Consider the following 14,562-nt stretch of genomic DNA (forward strand, 5'->3'; position numbering starts at 1 on the left):
AAAAATCACAAGCATGTGTCTTTATAGTAGCATGATTTACAATCTTTTGGGTATATACCCAGTGATGGACTGGGTCAAATGGTATTTCTAGTTCTAGATCCTTGAGGAATCGCCACACTGTCTTCCAAAATGGTTGAAATAATTTACACTCCCACCAACAGTGTAAAAGCATTACTATTTCTCCACATCCTCTCCAGCATCTGTTGTTTCCTGACTTTTTAATGATCGCCATTCTAACTGGTGTAGATCATATCTCATCGTGGTTTTGATTTGCATTTCTCTGATGACCAGTGATGATGAACATTTTTTCATGTGTCTGTTAGCTGCATAAATGTCTTCTTTTGAGAAGTGTCTGTTCATATCCTTTGCCCACTTTTTGTGGGGTTGCTTTTTTCTTATAAATTTGTTTAATTCTTTGTAGATTCTGTACATTAGCCCTTTGTCAGATGGGTAGTTTGCAAAAATTTTCTCCCATTCTGTAGGTTTCCTGTTCACTCTGATGGTAATTTCTTTGGCCCTGCTGAAGCTCCTTAGTTTAATTACATCCCATTTGTCTATTTTGGCTTTTGTTGTCATTGCTTTTGGTGTTTTAGTCATGACGTCCTTACACATGCCTGTGTCCTGAAGGGTATTGCTTAGGTTTTCTCCTAGGGTTTTTACGGTTTTAGGTCGAACATCTAAGTCTTTAATCCATCTTGAATTCAGTTTCAGCTTTCTACATATGACTAGCCAGTTTTTCCAGCACCATTTGTTAAATAGGGAATCCTTTCCCTATTTCTTGTTTTTGTCAGGTTTGTCAAATATCATATGGTTGTAGATGTGTGGTGTTACTTCTGAAGTCCCTGTTCTGTTCCATTGGTCTATATTTCTGTTTTGGTACCAATACCATGCTGTTATGGTTACTGTAGCCTCATAGTATAGTTTGAAGTGAGGTAGCATGATGCCTCCAGTTTTGTTCTTTTGGCTTAGGATTGTCGTGGAAATGCGTGCTCTTCTTTGGTTCCATATTGTCCGGAGCTGTGCGCCCCGGCCATAGCGAGTAATTATTGACGATTGTTGCCTGAGCTAAATACATTTCCACTCTATACCTCCTCTGTAGTTTTACCTCTTTTCCTGTACTATTATCTCGTAAAAGATGGCGCTCTTCCTGCTTCTTCTTCACCCATTTTTCCCGCGCCCGGGAAAATCACTATCTGACAGCGCAGGCGCAACATGACATTAGACCGAAGAAACCGAAACCTACCTGGCCACGCCCACCGCGGAGAGATCATCACCGCCTTAGCCCAACCCCTGCCCCTCCTAACGTATATAAGACATTGTACTGCCACCAATAAACGAGACTTAATCAGGACACTGTCTTGTCTCCATTTCTTGTGTCTCTTGCTCCCCAAATTCCCACCCCCTCTTTCAGGGCCTACTTTGACGATCCCGCGGGCCGGGACACATATGAACTTTAAAGTAGTTTTTTCCATTGGTATCGTGATGGGGATGGCATTGAATCTGTAAATTACCTTGCGCAGTATGACCATTTTCACGATAATGATTCTTCCTAATCATGAGCATGGAATGTTCTTCCATTTGTTTGTGTCTTCTTTTATTTCGTTGAATAGTGGTTTGTAGTTCTCCTTGAAGAGGTCCTTCACATCCCTTGTAAGTTGGATTCCTAGGTACTTTATTCTTTTTGAAGCAATTGTGAATGGGAGTTCACTCATGATTTGACTCTCTGTTATTGGTGTATAGGAATGCTTGTGACTTGTGCACATTGATTTTGTATCCTGAGACTTTGCTGAAGTTGCTTATCAGCTTAAGGAAGTTTGAAGCTGAGATGATGGGATTTTTCAAATACACAATCATGTCACCTGCAAACAGGGACAATTTGACTTCTTCTTTTCCTAATTGAATACCCTTTATTTATTTCTCTTGCCTGATTGCCCGGGCCAGAACTTTCAACGCCATGTTGAATAAGAGTGGTGAGAGAGCATCCTTGTCTTGTGCCAGTTTTCAAAGGAAAAGCTTCCAGTTTTTGCCCATTCAGTATGATATTGCCTGTGGGTTTGTCATAAATAGCTATTATTTTGAGATACGTGTCATCGATATCTAGTTTATTGAGAGCTTTTAGCATGAAGAGCTGTTGAATTTTGTCAAAGGCCTTTTTGGCATCTATTGAGATAATCATGTGGTTTTTGTCGTTGCTTCTGTTTACGTGATGGATTACGTGTATTGATTTGTGTATGTTGAACCAGCCTTGCATCCCAGGGATGAAGCCGACTTGATTGTGGTGGATAAGCTTTTGATGTGTTGTTGGATTCAGTTTGCTAGTATTTTATTGAGGATTTTGCATCAATGTTCATCAGGGATATTGGTCTAAAATTCTCTTTTTTTTGTTGTGTCTCTGCCAGGCTTTGGTATCAGGATGATGCTGGCCTCATCAAATGAGTTAGGGAGGATTCCCTCTTTTTCTATTGACTGGATTAGTTTCAGAAGGAATGGTACCAGCTCCTCTTCATACTTCTGGTAGAATTCGGCTGTGAATCCGTCTGGTCCTGGACTTTTTTTGGTTGGTAGGCTATTAATGTTTGCCTCAATTTCAGAGCCTGCTATTGGTCTATTCAGGGATTCAACTTCTTCCTGGTTTAGTTTTGGGAGGGTGTATATGTCCAGGAATTTATATGTCCATTTCTTCTAGATTTTCCAGTTTATGTGCATAGAGGTGTTTATAGTATTATCTAATGTAGTTTGTGTTTTTGTGGGATCGGTGGTGATATCCCTTTTATCATTTTTTATTGCATCTATTTGATTCTTCTCTCTTTTCTTCTTTATTAGTCTTGCTAGTGGTCTATGAATTTTGTTGATATTTTCAAAAAACCGGCTCCTCGATTCACTGATTTTTTTCTTTTTCTTTTTTTTTTTTGCGTGTGTGTGTGTGTGTTTCTCTATCTTCTTCAGTTCTTCTCTGATCTTAGTTATTTCTTACCTTCTGCTAGCTTTTGAATTTGTTTGCTCTTGTTTTCTAGATCTTTTAATTGTGATGTTAGGATGTCGATTTTACATCTTTCTTGCTTTCTGTTGTGTGCATTTAGTGCTATAAATTTCCATCTACACACTGCTTTGAATGTGTCCCAGAGATTCTGGTATGTTGTGTCTTTGTTTTCATTGATTTCAAAGAACTTCTTTATCTCTGCCTTCATTTCATTATTTACCCAGTAGTCATTCAGGAGCATGTTTTTAGTTTCCATGTAGTTGTGCAGTTTTCACTGAGTTTCTTAATCCTGTGTTCTAATTTGATTGCACTGTAGTCTGAGAGATAGTTTGTTGTGATTTCTGTTCTTTTACATTTGCTGATGAGGGCTTTACTTCCAATTATGTGATCAATTTTAGAATAAGAGTGATGTGGTGCAGAGAAAAAATGTATACTCTGTTGATCTGGAGTGGAGAGTTCTGTAGATGTCTATTATGTATGCTTGGTGACAAGTTGAGTTCCAGTCCTGGATATCCTTGTTAACTTTCTGTCTCGTTGATCTGTCTAATATTGGCAATGGGGTATTAAAGTCTCCCATTATTATTGTGTGGAAGTCTAAGTCTCTTCTTAGGTCTCTCAGGACTTGCTTTATGAATCTGGGTGCTCCTGTATTGGGTGCATATATATTTAGGATAGTTAGTTCTTCTTGCTGAATTGATCCCTTTACCATTATGTAAAGGCCTTCTTTGTCTCTTTTGATCTTTCTTCATTTAAAGTTTGTTTTATCAGAGACTAGGGTTGCAACTGCTGCTTTTTTTTTTTTTTTTTTTTTTTTTGCTTTCCATTTGCTTAGTAGATATTCCTCCGTCTCTTTATTTTGAGCCTATGTGTGTCTCTGCATGTGAGATGAGTCTCCTGAATACAGCACACTGATGGCTCTTGGCTCTTTATCCAATTTGCCAGTCTGTGTCTTTAAATTGGGGCATTTAGCCTATATACATTTAAGTTTAATATTGTTAAGTGTGAATTTGATCCTGTCATTATGATGTTAGCTGGTTGTTTTGCCAATTAATTGATGCAGTTTCTTCATAGCATTGATGGTCTTTACAGCTTGGCATGTTTTTGCAGTGGCTGGTACCGGTTGTTCCTTTCCATGTTTACTGCTTCCTTCAGGAACTCTTGTAAGGCAGGCCTGGTGGTGACAAAATCTCTCAGCATTTGGTTGTTTGTAAAGGCTTTTATTTCTCCTTTCCTTATGAAGCTTAGTTTGGCTGGATATGAAATTCTGGGTTGAAAATTCTTTTCTTTAAGAATGTTGAATATTGGCTCCACTGTCTCCTGGCTTGTAGGGTTTCTGCCGAGTGATCTGCTGTTAGTCTGATTGGCTTCCCATTGTCAGTAACCTGACCTTTCTCTCTGGCTACCCTTAACATTTTGTCTTTCATTTCAACCTTGGTGAATCTGACAATTATTTGTCTTTGGGTTGCTCTTCTCAAGGAGTACCTTTGTGGTGTTCTCTGTATTTCCTGAATTTGAATGTTGGCCTGCCTTGCTAGGTTGGGGAAGTTTTCCTGGATAATATCCTGAAGAGTGTTTTCCCACTTGGTTCCACTCACCCCATAACTTTCAGGTACACCAATCAAACATATATTTGGTCTGTTCACATAGTCCCATATTTCTTGGAGGCTTGTTCATTTCTTTTCACTCTTTTTTCTCTAATCTTGTCTTCTTGCTTTATTCATTAATTTGATCTGCAATCACTGATACCCTTTCTTTCACTTGATCAAATCAGCCGTTGAAGCTTGTGCATGCATCACAAAGTTCTCATGTCATGGTTTTCAGCTCCATCCAGTTATTTAAGGTCTTCTCTACACTGTTTATTCTAGTTAGCCATTTGTCTAACCTTTTTTCAAGGTTTTTAGCTTCCTTGTGATGGGTTAGAACATGCTCCTTTAGCTCGGAGAAGTTTGTTATTACCATCCTTCTGAAGCCTACTTCTGTTAACTCATCAAAGTCATTCTCCATTCAGTTTTGCCCTATTACTGGTGAGGAGCTGTAGTCCTCTAGAGGAGAAGAGGTGCTCTGGTTTTTAGAATTTTCAACTTTTCTGCTCTGGTTTCTCCCCATCTTTGTGGTTTTATCTATCTTCGGTCTTTGATGTGGTGACCTATAGATGGGTCCTTTTTGTTGATGTTGATGTTATTCCTTTTGTTAGTTTTTCTTCTGACAGTCAGATCCCTCAGCTTCAGGTGTTTTGGAGTTTGCTGGAGGTCCACTCCAGACCCTGTTTGCCTGGGTATCACCAGCAGAGGCTGCAGAAAAGCAAATATTGAAGAATAGTAAATATTGCTGCCTGATCCTTCCTCTGGAAGCTTCATACCAGAGGGGCACCTGCCTGTATGACGTGTCTGTCTGTCCCTACTGGGAGGTGTCTCCCAGTTAGGCTACACAGAGGTCAGGGACCCACTTGAGGAGGCAGTCTGTCCATTCTCAGTGCTCAAAGGCTGTGCTGGGAGAACTACTGCTCTCTTCAGAGCTATCAGACAGGGACGTTTAAGTCTGCAGAATTTGTCCACTGCCTTTTGTTCAGTTATGCCATGGCCACAGAGGTGGAATCTATAGCGACAGTAGGCCTTGCTGAGCTGTGGTGGGCTCCTCTCAGTTTGAGCTTTCCGGTCACTTTGTTTACCTACTCAAGCCTCAGCAATGGCAGACATCCCTGCCCCAACTAGCCTACCACCTCATAGACTGACCTCAGACTGCTGCACTAGCAGTGAGCAAGGCTCCATGGGCATGGGAGCCACCAAGCCAGGCACAGGAGAAAATCTTCTTGTCTCCCAATTGCTAAGACCTTGGGAAAAGTGCAGTATTTGGGCAAGAGTGTCCTGTTTTTCCAGGTACAGAGTGTCACAGCTCCCCTTAGTTGGAAAAAGAAATCCCCTGACCCTGTGTATTTCCCAAGTGAGGTGATGCCCTGCCCTGCTTTGGTTTGCCCTCCATGCACTGCTCCCACTGTTCAACCAGTCCCAGTGAGATGAACCAGGTACCTCAGTTGAGAATGCAGAAATCGTCCATCTGCTGCATTGATCATACTGGGAGCTGCAGACCGGAGCTGGTCCTATTCAGCCATCTTGGAACCACCAGATTTTGAATTTTCTTAGAAGAACCAGAGGGAGTTGTTAAAGGGTCTTTAAGCAAGAAAGAAATTTATTAGAATTATCTTATCATTTTGGCTACTGTGTAAAAGGTGTTTATGGATGTGGGGTTAAGAGTAAATATAGTTAAAATAATTAGTTATTGCCAAAGTTCAGGAAGAAATTATAGTGAGTTAAATAATGGTTTCCTAGAGATGGAGAGGAATAATTTCAGAAACAGATCTAGGATTTATAATTGATAGGATTGATAGGATATCTTGTTCCTGTCATGGATCTCTGAGACTGCTACTAAATTATTGTGACCAAATGTTACTATATAACAAATTCTTCAACAGACATAACTGCATAGCTTATTCTATAGATGACTAACATTCTCCATTATGAATACATTGCATTATAACTATGATACTTACTTTAAGAGCACAACCTCTTCTCTTTCCAAGTTCTGAGGGTCAGAATATTGCTGACTCTACAGATTTACTTCAGATATAAATAATTGTTTATTAAAGTTAACAGAATATGTGCAGAGTGGAGAGAACATTCATAACAACCTAGAGGATTCTGAAGAAACCTAATCCCAAACTATACAACCGGCATAACCTCAGCCACTCTCACAGCAATGTAAGCAGGGCCTTTTCTATCATTCATAAAGAGGCTGCCTGGAAACTGTAGTTATGAACCAATCCAGAGATAGCTAAAGATGGCAGCTCAATCAAGTTCAAGAAGCCAAAGTTTATTTTGAAACAATATGCTTAAAGGAATATATTAAATTGTGATTATATGATATTTTTTACTTGCAAAAGGAGTGCTTAATAATTTCAGAGGTAGTTGTTTGAACAAGTCGGCAACTTTCTAAATCCAGAACCTTTTAAAAATATTGCAATAGTCTGAATAATTATAACTATGCCATTAAGTGATTCTTCAGTTGAGGACTTTTAAGCATAGAATTGTGGTTAATCAGCCAGGTGCAGTGGTTCACACCTATAATCCCAGCACTTTGGGAGGCCAAGGTGACCAATATGGTGAAACCTCATTTCTACTAAAAACACAAAAATTAACTGGGCATGGTGGTGGGTGCCTGTAGTCCCAGACACTCGGGAGGCTGAGGCAGGAGAATCACGTGAACCTGGGAACATGAGAGGTTCACCTGCAGTGAGCCTAGGTCATGCCATTGCACTCCAGCCTGGCAACAGAGCGAGACTGTCTCAAAAAAGAAAAAAAGAAAAGAATTGTGGTTGTTCTTTTCCTTCAAGTAATTTCCAGACTTTGCTATTTTATACACTTAATAGTTGATTTCAGCTAATGCAGACTGAAACAAAAATGAACTGTTAACAGGATGCTGTGGCATCATGACTTCCATAATCCAGCATTTCACAGGTGCTTGCTCAGGGCTGATCCTGGGTGTTGACAACATCAAATAGATAACAGATATCTTTCTGTCAAATAGTATTTTAATTCCTTCTCAATTATTGTCATACATTATGTCTATACTAATAGGTTTTTTTATTATTATACTTTAAGTTCTAGGGTGCATGTGCACAGCGTACAGATTTGTTATATATGTATACATTTGCCATGTTGGTGTGCTGCACCCATTAACTCGTTATTTACATTAGGCATATCTCCCAATGCTATTCCTCCTCCCTCCCCATACCCCACGACGGGCCCCAGTGTGTGATGTTCCCCTTCCTGTGTTCTCATTGTTCAATTCGGCAAACTATTGCAAGGACAAAAAACCCAACACCGCATGTTCTCACTATACTAATAGTTTTTAATAGCTTAAAATAAGTTTACATGTGTAAGTTGTGGCTTCCGAAACTAGTCTGTAATTTCCTGGAAATCATATGCTTTTATATTCACAATCACTTGCTTTGAAGCAGTAGATGTTCAATAACATTGTACAAAATATGGTGCTATATATTCTTGTTAGTACCTGACCAACTTGTTAAGTGGCATTGCATCATTCCTAGACCATGCCTTAAAGGTACCATTCCAGCATCATTTAAGAGGCTTCATTTTACATTATTTTTTGCATAAAATTCCCTCCCCGGTGTTGCCTGCTTTATAGCAAGTTTACAATTTAAAGGGGTAGGATTAAGTTTCTCACCCAAACCAAGAGAAGATAAAAATACAGGGAAAGATACTTGTGTGGAAACGTAACTAGTATAACTAAGAATGAGACATCTGTATCACAGCCAGCAATGTCAGTCATTCAAAATTAAGCCTTTACAATTTACTTCTCTCACTTTAAGGAAGAAGCTGACAGAAGCTTATCCAAAGAAATTCTGAAGATATTTTTAAATGGCAAAACAATTATAGAAGGCATTTTTTTCTAACAATATTTAAATTATAAAAAATAGCAGGTCCTCCAATTAGCACTATAGTGTCTGTATTTACACAGGAAGAGCAAAGCAGAAAGCCATTATTTCAAAACACCAGCAAAATTAAATAACTCTGTGGTTGACAAAAGAGTAAGGATTGTTTTTAGCATCTATACACTTATCTATCATTTACCTATGTGAAGTCAATCTTTATTGGGATTTCATCTATCTCCTAGGGCTGCAGTTAAAGGACAAAATCTAGAAATGCCATTCATGACCTGGATTCTGCCGTGCTAAATCTGAATAAAAATATTCATTTTCTTAATAACATTTTCTTTTTTGTGGGAATGCTTTAAGCCTTTTTAAAAATCATTCTTTACTTCTTGGCATGTGCATTTTCTCAGAAGAATAACTTAAGCATATCAAGTAAGTAAGAGACATAAGGCCCCATAGAAGAAGGCAAATTTAATACGAGATCATAAACAGAAGAGTAAGTGAAGTCAGCTCCAGTACTCTGTACCACTCACCAACCATGTATTGAAAGATCTAAGTAAGTCTCAGGACTTGTGTGTACACAGTGAAACAAGTTTAAGTAATGAGTGTAATGCCCAATAATGATATTGCTGAGAAAATATGAATAAAGTATGAAGGATGTTTAACAGTTTAAAGGAATCTTTGCCCGTGTGTTTGATCTCTTACCAACATACATGTACCCACCCTCAATCACTTGAATGGTAGAAGAACACCAATTTTTAGTATCTTGATACGTATATAAGTTATTTCTTGTTTTCACATCTAGCATCACATTGAAGCTGCCCTATTGTTTCTCCTTGACATTCAAGATACTTGTAAAATGAACCCATCACAAAATTAAATATAAGCTATATGACTACAATCAGAATATCTTTTTATTGGCATAAAAGCTAGGTACATGCTGACACTTGTAAAATCGTGCAGTTAGCAAACTCTGGGTCACCTGGCTGTGCATAACACAAAGAAAAGGTCTCATGGCATTATGAATAGATGCTGCCCTTTCCTACCTTGCAGATACCCCACTTGTTTTTTTTTTTTTTTTTAGCTCAATTGCAATTAACTTCTACTTTTCTCTTTGTGAAACATATGGCAGATTCTAAAATATTTTACCATCCTACATAGGAAATAAATGGCAATCCGTCATTTTTGGCACCTACGTCTTTTCATTCTCTCTGACTTGAAGGAAATGGTTGAAGATGAACACAGGAGGTATGGCACATCAAAATTGGAAATTTATAGCACGCCTGGTCCTTTCCCAGAGTGGGGATCTACTGAAAGTATTTCTATGAAAATCCACAGTGACTCTCTTTGTTAAACTCACCACTTTAATCCCCAAGAGATCTATTTTACTGCTTTCAAGAGCACTACAGTTAGAATGAACTGAATGTGGATTATCTTGCTTATAAGGTTTTTGACATTAGAATTCCACTGTTATCTTGCTGTAGCTTTCTCATTGATTAGGATCTTGATATTACAAAATTGTATGATCTTCCTTTTATTGGGATAAATTTCAAACTTCTTAGCCTACATTTAAGCCCTTTCACTATGATCCCAGTTTGCTTTACTAATCTCATCTTTATTCTCTCCACCTTTCTAAACTTCTTCCATTTTCTTAACATTTTATGCTTTTATATACCCCTATGTCTTAGCCCAAGTTGTATAGAACCCTCTCAACATGGCGTCTTACAGTGAAGCCTCTGGTACTAAAGGGTCTAGAGTTAAGACCCAATTCAGGATAGAGAAGGATGGGAAAGTCATGAGCATATCCTTCTCCAACCCCAAACAAAGGCTGTCATCTCCAGTTTACATCCTTATTGGATAGGATTCTGAAAGCATTCCAAACATAAACGCCTCTCTCACTGGCACCTGCACAGAAAGTTTCCTTGAAATTTGAGGCAATATTGATATTCCTTGTTAATAATAATGTTAGTAATAATAATGATAATGACCGTCTCATCACAGCTGCATTTATTAAACAGCCAGTATGTGGAAGTCATTGATATAGATGTTTTACATGCATTATTGCTTATATTCACATCTTAACAAGTAAACATGCTCCCATCCCATCCTTAAGTCTTCCTGTCTGAATGAAATAATCTACAATCCACTAAGTTCTTCAACCTCGAAACCACAAATTATCTTTGATTCTTTCCTTTGCTTCATGACTCATAGCCATTCAGTAACCTAGCCTATTGTTCCTGGCTTCAAAATGTATTTTACATCTACTTCCTTCTGTCTCCAGTGCTACTACCCTAGTCCAGGCTACCAGTATCTTTAGATTGGAATACAGAAATAAAGAAACCAGTAAAACCAAATTCTACTAAATACAATATGATATCCTGCATTGCATCCTGAAACAGGAAAAAAAAAAAAAAAGAGAGACAGAGAGAGAGAGAAAAACGTGCTGACAACTATAAATCCTATAGTTTAGCTAATGGTATTGTATCGTTGTTAATTTCTTAGTTTTTACAAACGTATCATCTTTATATGAGTTAATAACATTGGGGGATCCTGGAGACTGGTTGAAAGGCATGTAGACAACTCTGTATTATCTTTGCCCATTTCTTTACATATAAAATTATTAATAATATAATTCTGACTATATATCTTAAAAGATTTTGACAAAGCAGAAACATTAAAACAACCTGTTCCAGATTATGTAGGCATTAATGGCTGAACAGCAACTCTTCAGATATAACAGGATTCATTATCTTTTTTTTTTTTTTTTTTTTTTTTTTTTTGAGACCGAGTCTCACTCTCTCACCCAAGCTGGAATGCAGTGGCACGATCTCGGCTCACAGCAACCTCAGCCTCCCGGTTAAAGCGATTCACCTGCCTCAGCCTCTCGAGTAGCAGAGATTACAGAAGCGCACCACCACGCCCAGCTAATTTTTGTATTTTTAGTGGACACTGGGTTTCACCATGTGACCCAGGCTGGTCTTGAAATCCTGTACTCATGATCTGTCAACCTCAACCTCCCAAAGTGCTGAGATTACAGGCATGAGCCACTGCGCCCTGCCAGGATTCGTTGTCTCTCAAGCATAACATTTACTGAGTGCTCTATGTAATGAATTCAGCACTTAGCAAGACTAAGCCAGAGTTCTAAACTTTGCAGATATCCCATTCATGACATAAATTTGATCTGATTCAAAACTCCTAGAAGCTAATGACATTAAATGTAAACATGGATACATGCAAAATTTGTTATTACTTTGCTCAATTGTTTATCAACCTTTTTAATAGAAACTGTTTTGCAAATCTGCACATTCAAGGAATCCCTGCATTTACATATACATAGCCATAACAATTTTAGTTAGTTTCAAATTCAGTTGAAACTTTTCCTAAAACACAACTTTAAGGCCTCTACCACATACACATAATAAAAAACAAAGAATCTAGCTCAAACGGGTGCGGTGGCTCAAGCCTGTAATCCCAGTACTTTGGGAGGCCGAGGCGGGCAGGTCACGAGGTCAAGAGATCGAGACCATTCTGGCCAACATGGTGAAACCCCAACTCTACTAAAAAGTACAAAAATTAGCTGGGCGTGGTGGCGGGCGCCTGTAGTCCCAGCTACTCGGGAGACTGAGGCAGAAGAATTGCTTGAACCCGGGAGGCAGAGGTTACTGTGAGCGGGGATCATGCTACTGCACTCCAGCCTGGCGACAGAGCGAGACTCCATCTCAAAAAAAAAAAAAAAAAAAAAAAAAAGAAATCTAGCTCATTTTTGGTATTATTAATATTTAGAAGTGTCTCCAAATTTTAGATCACAGTCTAAAATATTCTAAGGTAACAATTCTCAAAGAGTTGTTTTATTACATTCATGATTACATGAAGAAAACAACCTGATTTAGTTATTATTGTGTCTATGCCTAATTTTTAATGTCAAAATTATTGTATCTATGCCTATTTTTAATATCAAAATTCTGAATGAAAATTTAAAATATCAGTGACTCAATATGCAAAAATTCTTCTCTCTAATTTCATATATCAAACACCCCGTGACTTACTTTAGTTTCACATGTTGTTGTTTTTTGTTTTTTTGTTTTTCCTTCGAATATATCCACAAGCAAAGCTGGGGGATATTCAGGAGTCCTATCCACAGTGTATATCATCATTTTAAATCAGATTGAAATAATTTGAAAGTGAAAAATTTTAAAACAGTCAGCAAAGTACATAATGTGTGAGTATGTTGAAGCAGTGTGTGTGTTGGTTGGGGATAAATGCATTGGGAGAAGAGAAAAGAAGCTGATTATGACTGAACATATTATACATATCAAGGCTGTTGAACCACCTCTTTCCCATAAAATTTCCTTATGACCCATTCTCTCAAACAGGAAATGTCACACTCATACACTCTACTGTCACTAGCTAAGATATGGGCCTGGGGAAATCAATTAGTTGCTAAACTCACTTTATTTGCTAGGCTATACTCAGTTGCTATATTTATATGTAATTAGGTATTTTCCATTATCTGTGTACTCTCAGGAAATCTTTATCAATATCAACCTCAACTAATATGCCAGGAGAGTAATAACAGGCCTTCTATGCCTTTAGCTACAATTCATTTTTAAAGGTTTGAGATATTGCAGGGTCTGAAATTTTCTTAAGGTATGAGTAAAGGTCTTCCTGTGAGGTTATTGAAATAGTCAGTACTGCCTTCATCATGATATCTTACAGAGTTTGAGACTCAAAAGGGTAAACCTGAAGAATTGTCATTAGCAGAGGTTCCATTTTCTTAACATAGATCTTCATTGTTCCCTTTCTTATGAAGCGGTAGTTGGGTTATGAAGACATCCCTCTGCAGTTTAGCCCTTATTCCACGCATGCTAGAGTGTGGTAGATAACTGGAACTATTGAAAAACCAAACTGAATCATCATAGTTCTACTCATTTTGGTATCCTGCATCTGTTTTCATATGGGAAACTGGGTATTTAGCAGTGAGACCTATTATCTGTGAGATTCTTTATTCGACTTAGCTTTTTATTCAACCATAGTAGCGTTATTGGGAAAATGTAGACAAAAGGATGAGATTACGGGCTACAGTAGTATTTTTTCTGTCTAGTTTTCACTTCACTTGATAATAGCAGGAGGCAGAGGCAATCTAATCCCTTTAGTAAGCACTTTAAAGAGAATCATGGTTGTTGAATTTTTATTTTTCTATTCCTCATTTGTTTTTGGCAAGTTGGTCTTTTAAGATAGGAGCATAATTCATGCAAAATATTGACTCCGAGTGGAATATGCATATCATAGGAGATCATCAACTACTTCAAACAACTCTGATCATATTATAATCAGAATTGTAAATGATCAAACAAAAAGAACATTTTAATATGCAGTGCAAATGTCTTTGTATGTTTCTTAGATAATAGGAATTTATATTGCTGTAATAAAACTTAAGCCTGACTGTGAACATGTTCAAGACATGGAAAAGCTTTTCCTGGAAGTTATCATCACCAGAAATACTCTCAGTCCAACACAGTTAATTATTCAGAAAAATTCACGTTAAAAGGTGTACTGACTTTTACAGGGGTTAAGATATGAAACTTAATTTATGTCTCATGTTCATATCTTTTGTATGTTGTATATTAACCTTTTTATATTTTGTCATAACATTTTTATTAATGAAAATAGTAATAAAATTTTGTAGCATATTGGTATATGTATATACATATTTTTTTACTTTACAATTCCAATATATTACATCATCCTAAGTGATCATATTTTAGATGTCAATTTTATACAAACCTATTTTATGTCTGAAGAATGTATTAGCCCTGCATCCCTGATTCTATTGACAAGAAAAATATTCCTAGGTCACATTCTAAGACATACTGGCCTACAAGCCATTAATTTCTTTGACAATAGTTTGAAATTTTGCAATGCCTTTAACACAGTACTTTTGCAAAATAACTTCTAAAATAATTAAATTAGAATCTAAATGCATTTAAAATGAAAATATGAAGTTTAGGATTATTTTTTCCCTAATAAGATTAGAATTCAAACATAAGTGTATTTCAAGGACAATATAAAATGACGATGTAGATATATAATGTCAACACAAAGTCAAACATTCAAGACAACTAAGGTGTGGGAC

The sequence above is a fragment of the Macaca nemestrina genome, chromosome 2 (genome assembly GCF_043159975.1).
Source record: "Macaca nemestrina isolate mMacNem1 chromosome 2, mMacNem.hap1, whole genome shotgun sequence".
Lineage (NCBI taxonomy): Eukaryota > Metazoa > Chordata > Mammalia > Primates > Cercopithecidae > Macaca > Macaca nemestrina.